This window comes from Eublepharis macularius, chromosome 3 (genome assembly GCF_028583425.1).
Source record: "Eublepharis macularius isolate TG4126 chromosome 3, MPM_Emac_v1.0, whole genome shotgun sequence".
Lineage (NCBI taxonomy): Eukaryota > Metazoa > Chordata > Lepidosauria > Squamata > Eublepharidae > Eublepharis > Eublepharis macularius.
In genome coordinates this window covers 115,002,238-115,017,691 of record NC_072792.1, presented here as the reverse complement: position 1 = coordinate 115,017,691, position 15,454 = coordinate 115,002,238, and positions in this window count along the sequence as shown.

The following is a 15,454-nucleotide window of genomic DNA, read 5'->3' as shown; positions in this document are numbered from 1 at the left end:
GAAGGATCATTGTATCACATGTGGTGGACTTGTGAGGTCGCTAGGCAGTACTGGGGAGATGTTTTAGAAGTGATAAATGAGATTTTGCAGATTCCAATAATAAAGAATCCAGAACTCCTGCTACTGAACTTAAATATGGAAGATGTTCCTACACAATACAGAACATTGTTATTTTATATGACAACAGCGGCAAGAATATTATATGCACAGAAATGGAAAGTGCAAGAAATACCATCTATTGAAGAGTGGATACGAAAGTTACTGTACATGGCGGAAATGGACAAAATGACAAGAAGTCTGAGAGACCAGAATTCTGAAGAATTTTTCAATGACTGGGGGAGATTGAAGGAGTATTTGGAGAAAAAGTGGGACATGAAGGGGAAATTATGGCAATTTGAAAGTTATTAATTGGAGAAATTACTAGGGATAGGGATCTTTACCATTTATAGTAAAGTTTTAATTATTGTTAAGTTTAAGTTTTGAATAGATTTGATTTTAAGGGATACTATTTAGTTTATTAATGTAATAGGAAATATATAACACAGAGAGAGAATAGATAAGTAAGTTATAGAATAAGATATGGATTGGAAAGCTGTTGGAAGTCTCTGAAAAAGGGGGGAGGGAAAGGGTGGGGGGAAATCGATATTTAGGTTTTTAATTGAAAACTATGTGTAATTTGTACTCACCTAATAAAATTTTTCAAAAAAAAAAAGGATATTTACAAGAGGCTTTATGTTGATATTGAACTTTGGAGATCAAAATTGAGACCCCTCTTGACTTAAAGGACCCCTTTAAGTGAAATTGTTTTTGGATCCATTTTGCTTTAAGTACAGGGTCCTCCTTCTTGCAAAACTGCTATGTCTGCTTTATTATGTGCAAGATTGTCTAGGATACGTCTCCTCTTGACAACATTGTTAAGATCTCTTACTTTATATGAAATGAAAGTAATTTTTGATTGCATTATATTTATAACAACAATAGTTATATTAAACTTTATAAAGACTAAGTGCTCTTTTTATGTATATAAAGATAGGTATATATATATACATTCTTTAGTCAAATATCTGCTTATGCAACTAAACTACTTCTAAGGTCATAAACAAATGCCACTTAATCAAGCTACAGTACAGTAATATCTATTAATTACAATAACCAGCTATGAATTGCTAGCTTTCTTCTTTTTTAAGTAAAATAAAACTGTTTTTATATCTTAACTAACTATATATCAACTGTTTTTTCTTAACCAATGCCAAGCAACATGATTTTAATAACTAACAGTTAGAAATATACAACAAATTCCACTAACTATTAACTATCAACTATTATATAACAGTATAAACTCCTTTAAACAATTTCCCACACTTTTTTTTCTCCCAACACCACCCTATACCCAATGTTAAATCTCCCCCACCCCAACAAGCCTTATAAACGTATTTATTTTTTGTTATTAATTAACACCCCCTCCCTCTAAGTGTACAAATATATTGAGAAAAGCAAGAGTAATGTATTTTAAATTCAACCCCCCTTAGATGTTCTAATATATTTAAATAAAACAAAGGTAATATTCTTTAAATCCTACCCAATTTTACTTGAACCCCCACTACCCAATCATTCTCATCCAAAACACACTCCCAGTTCTCTGGTGTCTGTGTAAGTATACTTCAGGTTATGCTGACATTTAGACTTTGAATTCTTAGATAGAAATATTCCTCAGGACAGTAATGCTACAGTTAAAGCAAAGGAATCTTCTCCCTTCACTCCAAAGCAGAACCTATCTTACTTTTCTTGTTAGACTCCCTGACTCTAAATTCTGTTAGAAATCAACTGACTGCCTCCAGACTGTTTCTAACTGACCAAACAGAGAAGAGAAAGCAGTTAATCACTCAAGCTCTCCATTCTAGGGAACAGTTAACTCTTCCTCTCCCAGTGCTCTGATTTTGCTGCGCTGCAGAAACCTGCTGTTAAGTGCAGTCTGTCACACCGCCTGTGATATTTGTATGAGTTGGTTTAGTCCCTGGCTTGGTTCTGTTTGTTATTTGGAAGTATAGACAGCATGAACTCCCTTGTTCAGAAATCAGTTGCTCCCATCCCTTATTGTCTTGTTAATAAATGGATATTGTTTTGAGCACAAAAATTGCTGCTGTGTACACCTGAGAGCAGAAATCTGAGTGACTACCCTAACCTACTAGCAAATGGGGAATACTACGCATATGGAAATTGCTCCTAGGAAAAGTTGTCAGTCACTTGTCTATTCATGTTGCTTGCTTGTCTGTCTCACTGGGATGTTGGTCATTTCTTACACAGGCCAGCAGCAATAATCAGCCAGGACCAGCATACAGGAGGAGACCATAAGCCAAGTGGCTAGTCTTAGATACAACTGTTATTCACTCATTTGTCTAGGGGAACCTTTGGCAAGAGCTAGTAGCAACAGCTGCCAACTGCTTGGTCACTTACTACTTTGCAGAAAACATCAGTGTTAGACCACCTTCCCTTATCAAGTATATGCACCATTGTCTGCAATTTAATTGCCTTCTGCTAGCTTACACTCATGGTGGACTGCTACAATCAGTTGACACAAACTCGGGGAGAGCAGTAGCAGCAGCCTTTATTGCATGCTTCTGAAAACAACTAGTTTCAGCAAGTGTCACTAAAGCATGTCTACTATGTGGTGGTTTGGAAGGAGAGAAAGAGAAATCTCATCATGAGGTGTCATACTCAAAAAGGAACAAGGAGGAGCCCTGAAAGTCTACCTCAAATGGCCCTAAAAATTTGGATCTGATGAGATTTTGGGACAAGATATGAGGGAGGGGAGGCATAAGTGAAAACATACACAGTAATGGGGAAACCCTGGCAGCTACACTTGACTTGGACTCAGACAGCAGCTGCACAGCATACAATGGTAAAACTGTGCAATTAACATGAGCACTGCACTGTGGGGCCAAGCAAAACAGCCCCTGCAAAGTAGCCCTATAGGGGCTGCTTGACTTCGACCTTCATAGGGGCTGGACTTAGCAGTCATAGCTACCCAGACCTGAGCCAAATGGTCCCTGTGGTGCTACCAGAACCACTGGGAGTTCAGTTCAGCTTTCTTCTGGCTCTAGTATGGTGCCCACTGGGAGACTTCTAAATAAATTAAAAAGTGGTGGGCAGTAAGTCAGCTCAGAAAGGAAGTTCTATAGTGATTGCAGGGTTCCACAGGGTGCAATCTTATCCCCAGTGTTATTCAATCTCTACATAAAGCCTTTAGGAGAAATCATTTGTAGCTTGGAATTGGATGTCATCAATATGCAGAAGACACCCAGCACTTAACTTGGAATTCAAATCCCCTGGTGATGCAGTAGAGATCTTAAGTCACTGACTGACAGCTATGGTCAAACAGCTGAAAGCAAACAAACTGAAATTGAACCTAGAAAAGACAGATGTGATGCTGGTTGGAAAGTCGGAGGTATTAAAGAGCATTGTGTTATCTACTTTTGAAGGGGTTCAGCTGATTCTTGCAAACTCAATTAAGCGCTAGGGTTTATACTGGTGTTAGCAGTTAGACCTCTCACCTCACTAAGGGGCAGTTTAAGCACAAGAAACTGCCTAACCTAAAATGAAACAAAATGGATGCAAGCCAGGTAAGTGCCTGGGGAAATATTTTAGAAGATGAGTCAGAGCGGTTGACTGACTAATGGCCCCCTTGATGCTCGAAAGGGATGCATAATTTAGGACAATCGGTCTCCCAAGAAACACTTGACTAATCTCTTCAAAACCTGGCCTCACTCTCCCTCACTCATTCACCCTAATTAAGCAAAACTTAACAATATTCACCAATCCTAGTAGCTTTTCGCATTGGGTACTCCTAAGTTCATCAAGCATCGATTACATCTATTGTTTATCTCCGTGTGTGTGTGTGCATGCGTGCACATGTGCTGGAATCCATACAAACACCCCCAAATACATTTGGGCCTTCTCTTCTTCTCTCCGTGAAATGCTGATTGTTTTGCTGATACCTCCGCAGACCTCCATCTTCAAGACTGGTAGCCTTCCCTGAAATTGCTTTTCCCCTTCTCCTTCCTGATTTCCTCTTAGATAGCCTTATATGTGTTCTGTGTGTGATTGTACATTGCCCTTTTATTTCACTTCTAATAAAAACTTTCCTAGCTGAACATTGGACATTTATTTTGAGAGTTCTCTTAAGGGAAACATCTCTATGAATATTCTTCAAACTCAATGCTTTCTTCAGTAAAAGGAGCAGGAAAATGACAATGTATGTTAAGCATATCCACAACTGGATTTTCCAAACCAAAAAGGAACTGCAGAAGAGCTGTAATCAGACCAGGGATCTGATGCTGGAGACTGACAGTAGTGGTGTGTGTGTCTGTCTGTGTATGTGATAGTCTTCCCTTTTGCTATTTTCCCAACAGAAGTGTCCTTTCCTAAAGCTATTGTTAACCATGGTGGTTAAAGAGTCAAGTATCTATATTGCATCTGATTTTTTCACCTTCTATAGCACCCTCTATGGCAGGAAAAATTTCAAAAGGGCATGAATGACATGAGGAACAGTTCTGTTTTGTTCCACAGCATCTAGTCTAAATATATTTGGAACCTCTGCTTGCTTTAAAGAAAATGACGGGAGATATGGTCATAGATTTTCTATGCAACATGTAGTATGACCCTTAAATTGGTAGTGGAACACACAAAAACTGTGTTTCTGTTTTGTTCCTGTTCAAAATATAGGTGCCATTATTTGTTTAGGAAATGTATATGGGTCCCGCTTGGGGAAGCATACAAAAAAATAACAGTGCCATAAGATAATTAAAAACATGAAAATTATCTATATTACCAAAAAAGGCTGTAGGGATGTGCATTCAAATTAGTAATCAAGATGTAAACACAAACACATCCATTCTTTAACACAGCTAATATAAATAAAATCTGCTGTAATTATTTTCATTCTCTTTCTATTTTACCTGCTAAGGCACTATCAAGGAAAACCTATATGAATTTTTGATACTTTCCCACTTTAAAAAAAACCCTGATAATATATATTTACCCCCCACCCCCCACCAAGAACTGATGAGCTGAGAATCCCACAAAGGGTTGCTAACTCCAGATTGGGAAATTCTTGAAGATTTGGGAGTAGGGTTGTCAGGGCCCCCGGGGACAAAAACGGGGGATCGGGGTGTCACAGGGGGCATGCAAGTGGAACAACTTACTAGTGTTAGTAGCCAATTTTTATCAAAGCAACCCTACGCGGGGGCCTTCACTTCCTTATTGCACTGGAAATGACATCATTCCCAGCATGACAAGGAAGTCTTCTAGAGCATTCAGGAACACAGTCCGGAGCTCTCAGTCCCATTCTCTGCACCTTTCCCCTCCTGCTGGCCAGGTAAGCAGTGGCAGGGGTGGAGGCTGGGAGCAGGGAATCCCCCACCAATGGAATGGGATTTCTGTTTGGGAACAGAACCTGGGGATGGTGGCCTTTGCCAAGAGGAGGGAGAATGCCATAGACTCCCCCTCCAAAGCAACCATTTTCCCCTGAGGAACTGATAACTGCAGTCTGAAAATCCATTGTAATTTCAGATCTTTAGGCCTCACCTGGAGGCTGACAATCCTAATCCTACAAAACATTTAATTGAAACCCAGGCCCAAAGCCACCAGGCCCCAGCCCACAGCTCCCTGGCACACGTGTCCACTGGTTTACCAATCCCATTTCCTATTCAAACATTATGATTCTCACAGAGAGACAGGCACACAAAATGCAGAATAGTCCCAGCTTCCTATCAGCCTTTTATATTATTCATATTTAAAACTCTCATAGAAAAAAAGTACACAAAAGCTTTTTGAACATCTATAGAGAACTTCAGACATAATGTAAATCATGCATTTTGAATGAGTGGCAGATTCAACTTTGCATGACAATGATTTATTAAAAGCATGAGAGGCAGAATTTTGGCTAATTCAAATTCTCTTGTTGATTTACTCAAGACATTTCAAAGTGATGAACAAAGTGGAGCCTTTTAAAATAAAAGCTTAACTCCGTCCCAGGCATCTATTTACAGGGTATCAGTCAATAAATCTGTAACACATAGGGAAAAAGTTACCAATCTCTCGTATCACTGTTGTAATTGTAGATATTTATTTTGCACTGATAGTAAGATTTAAAGGTTTTAATCAATATAATACTTGTTCTAATTCATAAAATATATACACCAATGCTTACAATTAGGAAAAATAACTCCTTCCCCATGAAGCTTTGCATTGAGAAGAAAACCATTACATCTTGGCAGTCATCCTAACCTAATTATCCTGGTTTTTTGGTTGCTGGCCATTTTTCTGTTACTGTTAATAGGCAGCAGAACCCCAGAAGCTATGGGCCTTTTGCTGAATGTTTTCATGCAGCAGAAAAGCCATCAGGGGTGTACTGCCAAGTACTTTGCCTCAGTTCACATGACCACCAAATGAAAAATCCCTTATGCCACAATAATGAAGTAAAACAAGAGCCATATATTGCCAAAGTCATGTTGTTCTGGGCTTGAATTCTGGTCATCATTAATCAATCTACTCTATATAAAAAGGAATGGTAATGGGCCTTGATGGTTCTGTTTAAGCAATCCAATAGGGCTTGGAGAAGGCTGAAGGGAGTAGGCTGATGTTCATCTCTGAGAAAAGGAGGTGTAATTTTGATGCTGAAAGAGACAGAGAAAAACAGGCTGCTTGGAGTTGGCTGAAACACTTCCAGGGTGCAGGATCTCCCTTTGGGGATCAAATGTGAAGTAGCAAATTTGCTGATCCATGGGAGTACCTCTGTCTCCATTATCCCCTACATGTATATTTGTAAATAAAATATAAAAAAATGCCAGTTGCCCCCAATGTTCTCCTCTTCAGAGGAAGCCAAATTAGGTAAGCACTAGCCCCTGGAGCTTCTCAGGGATCAAGTGGGAGTGTGTACCAATCAATTTCCTCAAGCATGAAACTGCCACTTCTCTGTAAATTCTATTTTCTATTGTATTGTGGATACAGCCAACATTAAATATGCTATTTTTAAAACTATAAATTGTATGGCTTATGTATAAATTGCCTACAAAATCTATTCCCAGCCACACAGGGCCACCAGCATAGGTCTGTTAAGAGAAATCCTCTTAATTCCTCTTCATCCGATTTCTCTCTGAAACACTGCAATCAATTTCTTTCCCTCTTTTTAGGAATCCGAAGTCAGCTTCTAATCAATTCCATTTTGATCAAAGAAAAATTCAAAGAGAGGAGGGGCAGGAAGGAAAGTTCTGCAAAATTTCACTCTGTTGATGTGGAGGGGGCAGGCAGTGTCTTCCAAAACCTTTCTGTCTTCCTATTAGAGCACCATTTTGTGGTGTGCTACATAAAATAACTGCAAGGGTGAAGTAAGAAAAGGGTGCATCAAAGGGTGCATCAAAGATAAATGAAAGAGAAATCCTTTTAAAAGACTAAAAGAAGAACCAATGGCTATATCTAAAAAAACCTAAATATTGTGTGGGGGGGGAATCCCCTTCCCATGACAACACAGCAATAGCTCTCCACATCTCAAACATGAGGAAAAGAGAGAAAGAGAAATAGCTTTGCCCACCCCCCGCCTCCCAATGATTCTTTTCTATCTGTGAAAGTACTCTGGGTGAAAAGCAGGGACAGATGAAACCTCTCCTGCCTCCATGCTTACTTACAAGAGCCCTTTTCCCTTCTTCCAAATCAAAGGTGAGTGCGGTCACACATTCAACTAAAGTAGAGTTTAGGTTTCCCCCAGTCACACATGAGTTTAGTGCATGTGTGACCAGTCCCTTACTCAGAAAGGAAAGCCGAAGAGTTTTGTCTGGCCTACAATACTGCCAAAACCAACATAAAATTTTCTTTATGAAATGCCATACAAAGAAAGGAGGTGTGGGGGGATTCCCCCCTCCTGATATTTGTTGTTTTGTGGTGCTGATACTGTTACTGCTGTTATGAGTAGACATGGGCATGAACCAAAAAAAATTAACAAACCAGCGGATCGTGGTTCGGTGCAGACCATGATCCCAAATTCCCGAAATGCAACGAACATCTCCCTTTGCCGAACCAAACCGGATCGTGGTTCGTGGAGGCCAAAGTGGCAAGCAAGAGCTCTGTCCCACTCCATTGTTCACAGAAAGTGAAACCCAGCCTGGGAGGCCATGGCTATTTATAAGCATGGGTCCCATTCAGCAACACAGGAGGTCTGTGTTTGGCCGTCAGAGCTGCCTATCAGGGTTTGCAGGGATGAGATTGGAGTGCCCATGGCTACAGAACACCCCCTTCCCCCTCCCTCCCCTGGGTGTCTTCTCCCAACTTGTGACTGCTTTGCAGCTCCATGGTTGGAAGGAAGCCCTGCTGATCAAGGAAAGCTGGGCTTCCATTCGGGTCTCCAAGGCGACAGAAGGAAGGCAGACAGAGCTCAAGCATACCCCTGGCTCCGTTGCCAGGGGAATAGATTGCTGGCGCCTGAGTGTCTGGCTTCCCGAACCACGCCTGAACACAACGAACCAGGCCTCTCCTGACCGCTGGTTCATTGGCCGTGGCCGATCATGATCCGCCAGGTCATGATCGCGCGATCGCCATTTTATGTTGATGACTCAATAAACTGCAAACATTTACTCAATTATTGTGTATTGGGAAATAAGGGTTTCATGTTACCAGAAGTGAAGGGATTGATTTCATAATTTGAAAATACTGGGTTAAAGAAAAACACTTTGCAATCTGCTTGAAATTTCCACATGCATGAATGTACCCTGTGAGGTAGATTAAACTGAGAGTATTTGAATGGCCCATGGTCACCCACACAAACCTCCCAGACAAAATTAACAGGTATTTAGTAAGCGGAAAATAAATACTAGTTTATTTCAGTCTAGAACACATACTTTAGACCATTTTCTCATTTTAGTTTGTTAATTAATCTCCAATTAGAATGTTTCAATATCTTAATTGTGTTATACTCTCAATCCACTTTCAGGAAGCTTATTTGCTGTCAGTTCAATCTTGGAGGCATCTCAAAATACTCTGTAGAATGCAGATACCAGATGGGAAGGGAGAAGAAGGCCCAGGTCTTTTCTTCCTGTTCTATAGTTCTTAATGGTTTTTCTTTTTTTTTAAAAAACCCTCATATTTATTATTTTTCATTATGTCTCTTGATATTTGAGGCATAGAAATGAAACAATATTCATTTTTAGAATCACATTCTACATTTCAAGTATGAACCCAGCTACTACCCCTCAGAGGCATACAAGAAACAACAGGAAAGATGTAATACTATGTTGCCAGGTCCCTCTATAATCCCAGCCTCTTTCTCCTGCTGCCAGAGTAGCAGGAGAAAGGGGCTGTCAGTTTCACAGACCCCGTGCTGGAACTGGTGTGGGGTCTATAAAACTGACAGCCTCTTTTACTGCTGCCCAGGCTGTCAGTTTTACAGACCCCGCATAAGTTCCAGTGTGGGGTCTGTGAAACTGACAGCCCAGGCAGCAGGAAAAGAGGCTGTCAGTTTCACAGACCCGCATGCTGGGTTCAGCCCATTGGCTGAAACCGGCGTGGGGTCTATGAAACTGGTAGTCCCATTCTCCTGCTGCCCTGGCAGCAGAAGAAAGGGGCTGTCAGTTTCAAACGGCCCGCACCAGCTTCAACAGCCGGTACAGGGCAGTTGAAATGCCATGAACCACAAACTGGGAAAAAGTCAAAAGTTTGTGGTTCGAGGTTCCGTGGATTGCTACGAACCACGAATCACATGGTTAATTTTTTTTTGTTTGTGCCCATGTCTAGTTACAAACCAGAATGATGGATTTATTTCCAATAATGCTAATAATAATTTGTTGAGGAAGAACTATGTTTATAGTGAAATGGAAATGTATTTCACAAAACTTTCCCAGTGTAAAATATTCATTTTAATTTGGAAATATTTCAAAATTAAATGTATGCTCCAGGAAAAAAAATTATCTATTGCAAAAGGAAACGACACAAACAGTGCAAATCTAATGGGCTTAGATTGTAGTAACTCTGTTTAGGATTGCACTGAAAAACTCTTTATTTCTTCAATGCAGTGTTGGGGCAATGGACATATTATAGGTGCATTAAAATGCTTTTAACTTGATTGGATTTTTGAAAGGACTGAAAGATAAGTAAGTAGATACAGATGCCAAAAATGTCTGAAAATTATCGTTCCCTGATCTGAATTATTCATGCCATTCAGCAGGGATAGGGGGAAAACAAAAGAGAAAGCAATACACATTCAAGATTACAATTTGCTCTTCAGGGCTTCTCCAAATAAAACCAGTGCATGCCACTTTCTCGACAGAAGCTGCTTTCCTAATGGAGGTGTGAAACAGTCCCACTTCCTGAGAATAGCAAATGGAAAAGGAATGGCAGGAACAGCAACTCACACCATGTGCTCTGCTGTTACCCCAGGTATTGCAGCAGAGGTCCTTCATGGCCTGCACCCCACTTGAAGAGTTTATTTCTTTTTTTCTCCTAGCCACACAGTAGCAGCACAAGCACAGCTTGGTAAAGAAGCAAAAAAAAGCACTTTAAAAGGCTAAAAAGTGAGGGATTGATATTATGGTAAGAGCACTTAAGGTTACACTACAGGAAGAGTATTGAAAGTTAGCTTGAAATAGCAAAAACCTAAAATGTATTTCAAATTATTTAATTTTCTGATTTAAATTGAGTTAAATGGCAAAGGCCCAAACTCTCATCTAGGTTCACCAGATTCTAGGATACTCATTAATTCATTTGAAATTGAGAGGCTTTATCAATCCAACATAGCAATATCAGGGTGGGGGGAGTTCTTGGCCTCACAAATGAAAAGCCACAACCACATCAGTGGTCCTCATGATGTTCTATTGAGCTAAGTGATGGCTAACAGGGAGACATCTAAAGACTTGGAGAAACAACAATAATGCAGAGATGTACAGTCTGGAATACCTTCACAAATAAAACATCAGAGAAGAGCTTGATGAGGAGGAAATATGGCAAGGCCAGAGGTCAGTATGATAACTACAACACAGCATCCAACTATGTCTCATTTATCCTATAACAATGCTGTATGCTTTTCTAGGGAACAGAATCTCTGGTTTATCAAATGACTTCTAACATTCATATTTTGAAAATGTTAACAATTATATAATGTTAGCATTTATATAGGAGAATGATACTATGAAACCACAAAAAGTTTTGCTTAAGACAATGTAATGTTAAAAACTTGCTTTTGGAGTATGAGAGTTACATAGTAAAGAACTGTAATGTGTCATAACATCAACTATCCAGGAAATGCAGCATTCCTGGCAGGTGGCAACAGCCACCTCAGCTGGGAGCCGTTGTTTGCCTCCATGAAGGAGGGAGGCAGACGGTACTTTCACGGGCATCCGGGTATGTGCCAGGGGGCAGAGCCAGAGGCCTTACAAGGCTGCTCTGCTCCTCAGCGTCTCATTTGCACCTCATGCTTGCATGAAGCGGGCCATTTTGCTGTAGCTCTCACCTGGCATGAGGAGCGAAGATGCGCTTGTCCCTATGGTGCCAGTGGCTTGTGGGCAGAGGACAAGGTGGTGGCGGGGCACATTTGGAGATGCGGCTGCAGTGGATAGCCTTGAGTGTTTATCCCGGGACCCGTTAGGCTCTCTGGGGGTGGCAGGAGTCCCACTTTGCTGGCTAGGATAGCAGAGAGCAGGCTGAGTGGCTGCAAGAGGTCTTCCCTCCCAGCTGGGGGGGACTTTGCTGGTGGCAGCAGGCATCTCTGTGTGTCACGCACACCTTCCTAATAACACGAGCTTGTGTCTCAGGCCATAGTGATAGGGCTGGACCCACTCCCTCCAGTGGTCCACTCCCTCCCTTTCATCTTCTCTTGGGGGCTTTATTGCGGGGGTGGCTGCATAGTGTTACCATCAGGTCCCCATTATCCAGGCCCAGCCTCCTTGAGGCTGTGGAGTGGCTAAGGCTTTGGTGGGGGCATTCAGGTCAGGGCGGCCATTATCATTAAGCCCATCAGCCATCTTGCCAAGGCCTCCAACAGCCATTTTGTGGCAGGTCACATTGATAGGCATTATATAAGGGTGGCCATTTTGTAAGCATTCTCCCAATGGCCACATTGATAGACCTTAATAAGGGCTCCTAGGCCCAGCAGCCATTTTATGGCAGGCCACATTGATAGGGGTTATATAAGGGCTCCTAGGCCCAGCAGTCATTTTCTGAGGCATTTCTCAACGGCCAATTTGCGCCAGTCTGGTGGCACAGGGGTGGCATTCCTAGGTGGTGTTGGGTCTTGGCTGTGTTAATCACTGAGAACTCTATAGGGCCTCGTTGGTTCATTTTGCCTACTAAAAAGGGCTCAGAGATTTTCAAGGACAAACAGCCTGCAAAATGCCCCCCCCCTTCCAAAAGGCCCACTGTTGCATTGTCATCCTCTGATGACGATGATAGCCCCATCAGGCAGCAGATTATGGAACAGCTTGCTGCTTTTGATCAGGCACGGGGCCTTTCAGTGCCCAGTACAGTGGCAAAAAGGATGAGGTCACTCACAGCGGCTTCCAAGACATCTCTTAATGATATACTGTCTCACTTGTCTACCCTGGAGGGTTCTTCAGGCCTTGGAGGCCTAACCGGTGCACCAGAAGGTGACACAGTGGGCAGTTTAGCTACAGAGGGACCAGCGGAGGAAGCCAGCCCATCATCAGGTGATGGAGGATGGACAACAGAGTCTAGCCAGGTTGTACTGGTAGTGCAGCCACCCAAGATGGAAATTAAGTCTGCATGGCACCAGCACGGGTATGTGTGGCCTTGGGGGCCCTGAGGTCAGGCCACTGCCTCCATGCCCCCAGGCATGCTTCAGTCTGCTTACACTCAGGCAGGCACTTCTCAGACTGGTAATGTACCAGAGGTCGTCTCAATGGGGCCAGCCATCCTTCACAGGACAGCTGATGGGGGCAGTGGGTTAGCCGCCCACCACAGCACAGGCTCAGGCTGGCATGGGATTTGTCATGCATTGGGGTTCTTTCTATGGGACACCTTGGCCAATTACGGGGCTGCGCATTTTACAGTTCTGCCATTTAGAGACACTGCTATGCCTCTGGGTGACCACCTTACACCAGCAACATGAGAAAAAAATCTCATGGGAAAATATGTGGATGTCTTTACCCATCTCTTCATAGAACTGGAAAAGAAGGATAAAGAAGATCTGGACAATCAGGATAAAGAACACCTTAAGTGCTGCAAAGTTGACAGGTCCTCGGCCAACTGGCTTCCCAGGTTCCTGATTTATGCAGGTGTTATTGCCCATGCCCAGCCTTAGCAGACTGCACCCCTGTTCCAATATATGGATATACAGGAGGTATTTGGACTTTGTTGGTGCAGCTTGGCTGCAATATGACAAAGAATTCCGAATGTGCACAGCCCTTAACATTTCCATACCTTGAGATCAAGAGCATCAGCAGCTATGATGTCCCCAGCATGGCTGACTGCTGGTAACCGCTCTGACAGTAGTCACCTTGTATAATGGACCTCCACGGCAACTGGCACCTGCACCCCGTGGGGCAGTCAGTTCAGCCCCGGCTGCTTTGTTGGGAGCCCCCCCCCCCGGTGGTATGCAGCAGTCAGGCCTGTAGGTTCAGGCACAAATACCCGATATGTAAAGAGCCCCATTCCTTTACAGCTTGCAAGCAACAGAAGTTGCTCATCAAGCATAAGGGTGGTCCTTCAGGGCAACAGGTCTCTGGAAAAGGGCCCCAGACCAATAAAAGTGAGGGTACTTGAGACCATCCTGACTGATTAACCCAGGTGGACTGATACCCATTTCTTGTTAATGGGTTTTACTGTTGGTTTTCAGATTCCATTTCAGGGTCCCAGATCCCCCTTCATGTCATCCAACTTACAGTCAGTGGTTCAGTGGCACAGCCCCATAATTGGAGGGGATAGTGTGAGCAAAAATTGTGAAGGAATGCACGGAGGGCAGGGCGTTGAGCCCATTCCCCTCACTGCCCAACCCACTCTCCTATTGGTGTTGTTCCCAAGAAAGCAGCCAGTGAGTTCCGGCTAATCCATCATCTTTCATACCTGGGGGTGGGGGTGGGGTCCATAATGCCATTCCGGAGCACTTGTGCTTGGTGAGGTACACCTCCTTTGACCAAGGGGTCAAGTAGTCAGGAGGTGTAGGCTGGGAGCAGATGGCGAAATATGACATTAAGTCAGCATTCTGATTCCCTAGGGAATTCGAATATGTCTAATAAATGCTGGAAATGTAAAAAACATGAGGGATCAATGTATCACATGTGGTGGACTTGCGAGGTAGCTAGGCAGTACTGGGGGGAAATAATAAGAGTAATGAGTGAGATTTTACAATTTCAAGTTAATAAGAACCCAGAACTCCTGCTACTGAACTTGGGAATGGAAGATATCCCAGCACAACATAGGACATTGATATTTTATATGACGGCAGCAGCCAGACTTTTGTATGCGCAGAAGTGGAAAGTACAAGAAGTGCCAACTACTGAGGACTGGATTTACAAATTGCTGTACATGGCGGAGATGGACAAAATGACAAGAAAACTGAGAGACCTTGATCCAGGGCAGTTTAACACGGACTGGGGAAAGCTGAAGCAATATCTGGTGAAAAAATGGGAGGTGGGAGGAGAACTGTGGCAGTTTGAAAACTATTGAGGTACACAGGAGGAGAGAAGTGACTATACCGAGGGGGTGGAGAGTTAATGGAAAAATTCTAAGCAACTTTATATGACTTTTAAGTATTATATTAAGTAGCAATAGTGTTGATACTATGAGAATTATTGGGATAGAAATTAACTAATCTATATTTTTTTGGAAAGATAACCGTATAACATAGAGTGAATATATACATACATACGTAAATTTAAAGATAGGTCTAATTGTTAGACTTATGGTATATGTATAGATAAAGAACAATATATAGAATAGAAGCCTAAGTAAATGACAATAAGTGTGTATAATAAGTATGTGTATAGCAGTATTGGAATTGATGTATAAAGGGGGGCAAATTGTTTGTCCCATATCGAAGAGAATAGAAGGAGTAAGATAAAACACAGGTTATCAAAATGAATATTATTAGTAGTTTTAATGAAGAAGATAGATTAAGAGGAGTTTATTTATATGACAATTTATATGACAATCTATATGTGAAAGGAAGTGGAAATAGTGCTTAGAAGAATCTGAAAGTATATTATAATAAATAAATAAAATAAGTATGAAGGGAGTAGAGGGAAAGTGGATAGGGGGTTGGAAAACTGTTGGAAGTCAACAAAAAGGGGGGGAAGGGAGGGGGTTAGAATTAGAAAAAATTAAAGACTGTGATTATAATTGTTATTACATGTTTCTAATCCAATAAAAATTCTTTTTTTTAAAAAAAGTCAGCATTCTGCCCTCTCCTGGTCCATCTGGAGGATTTTGAGCTACTGGGCTTTTGTTTTGAGGGCCAATT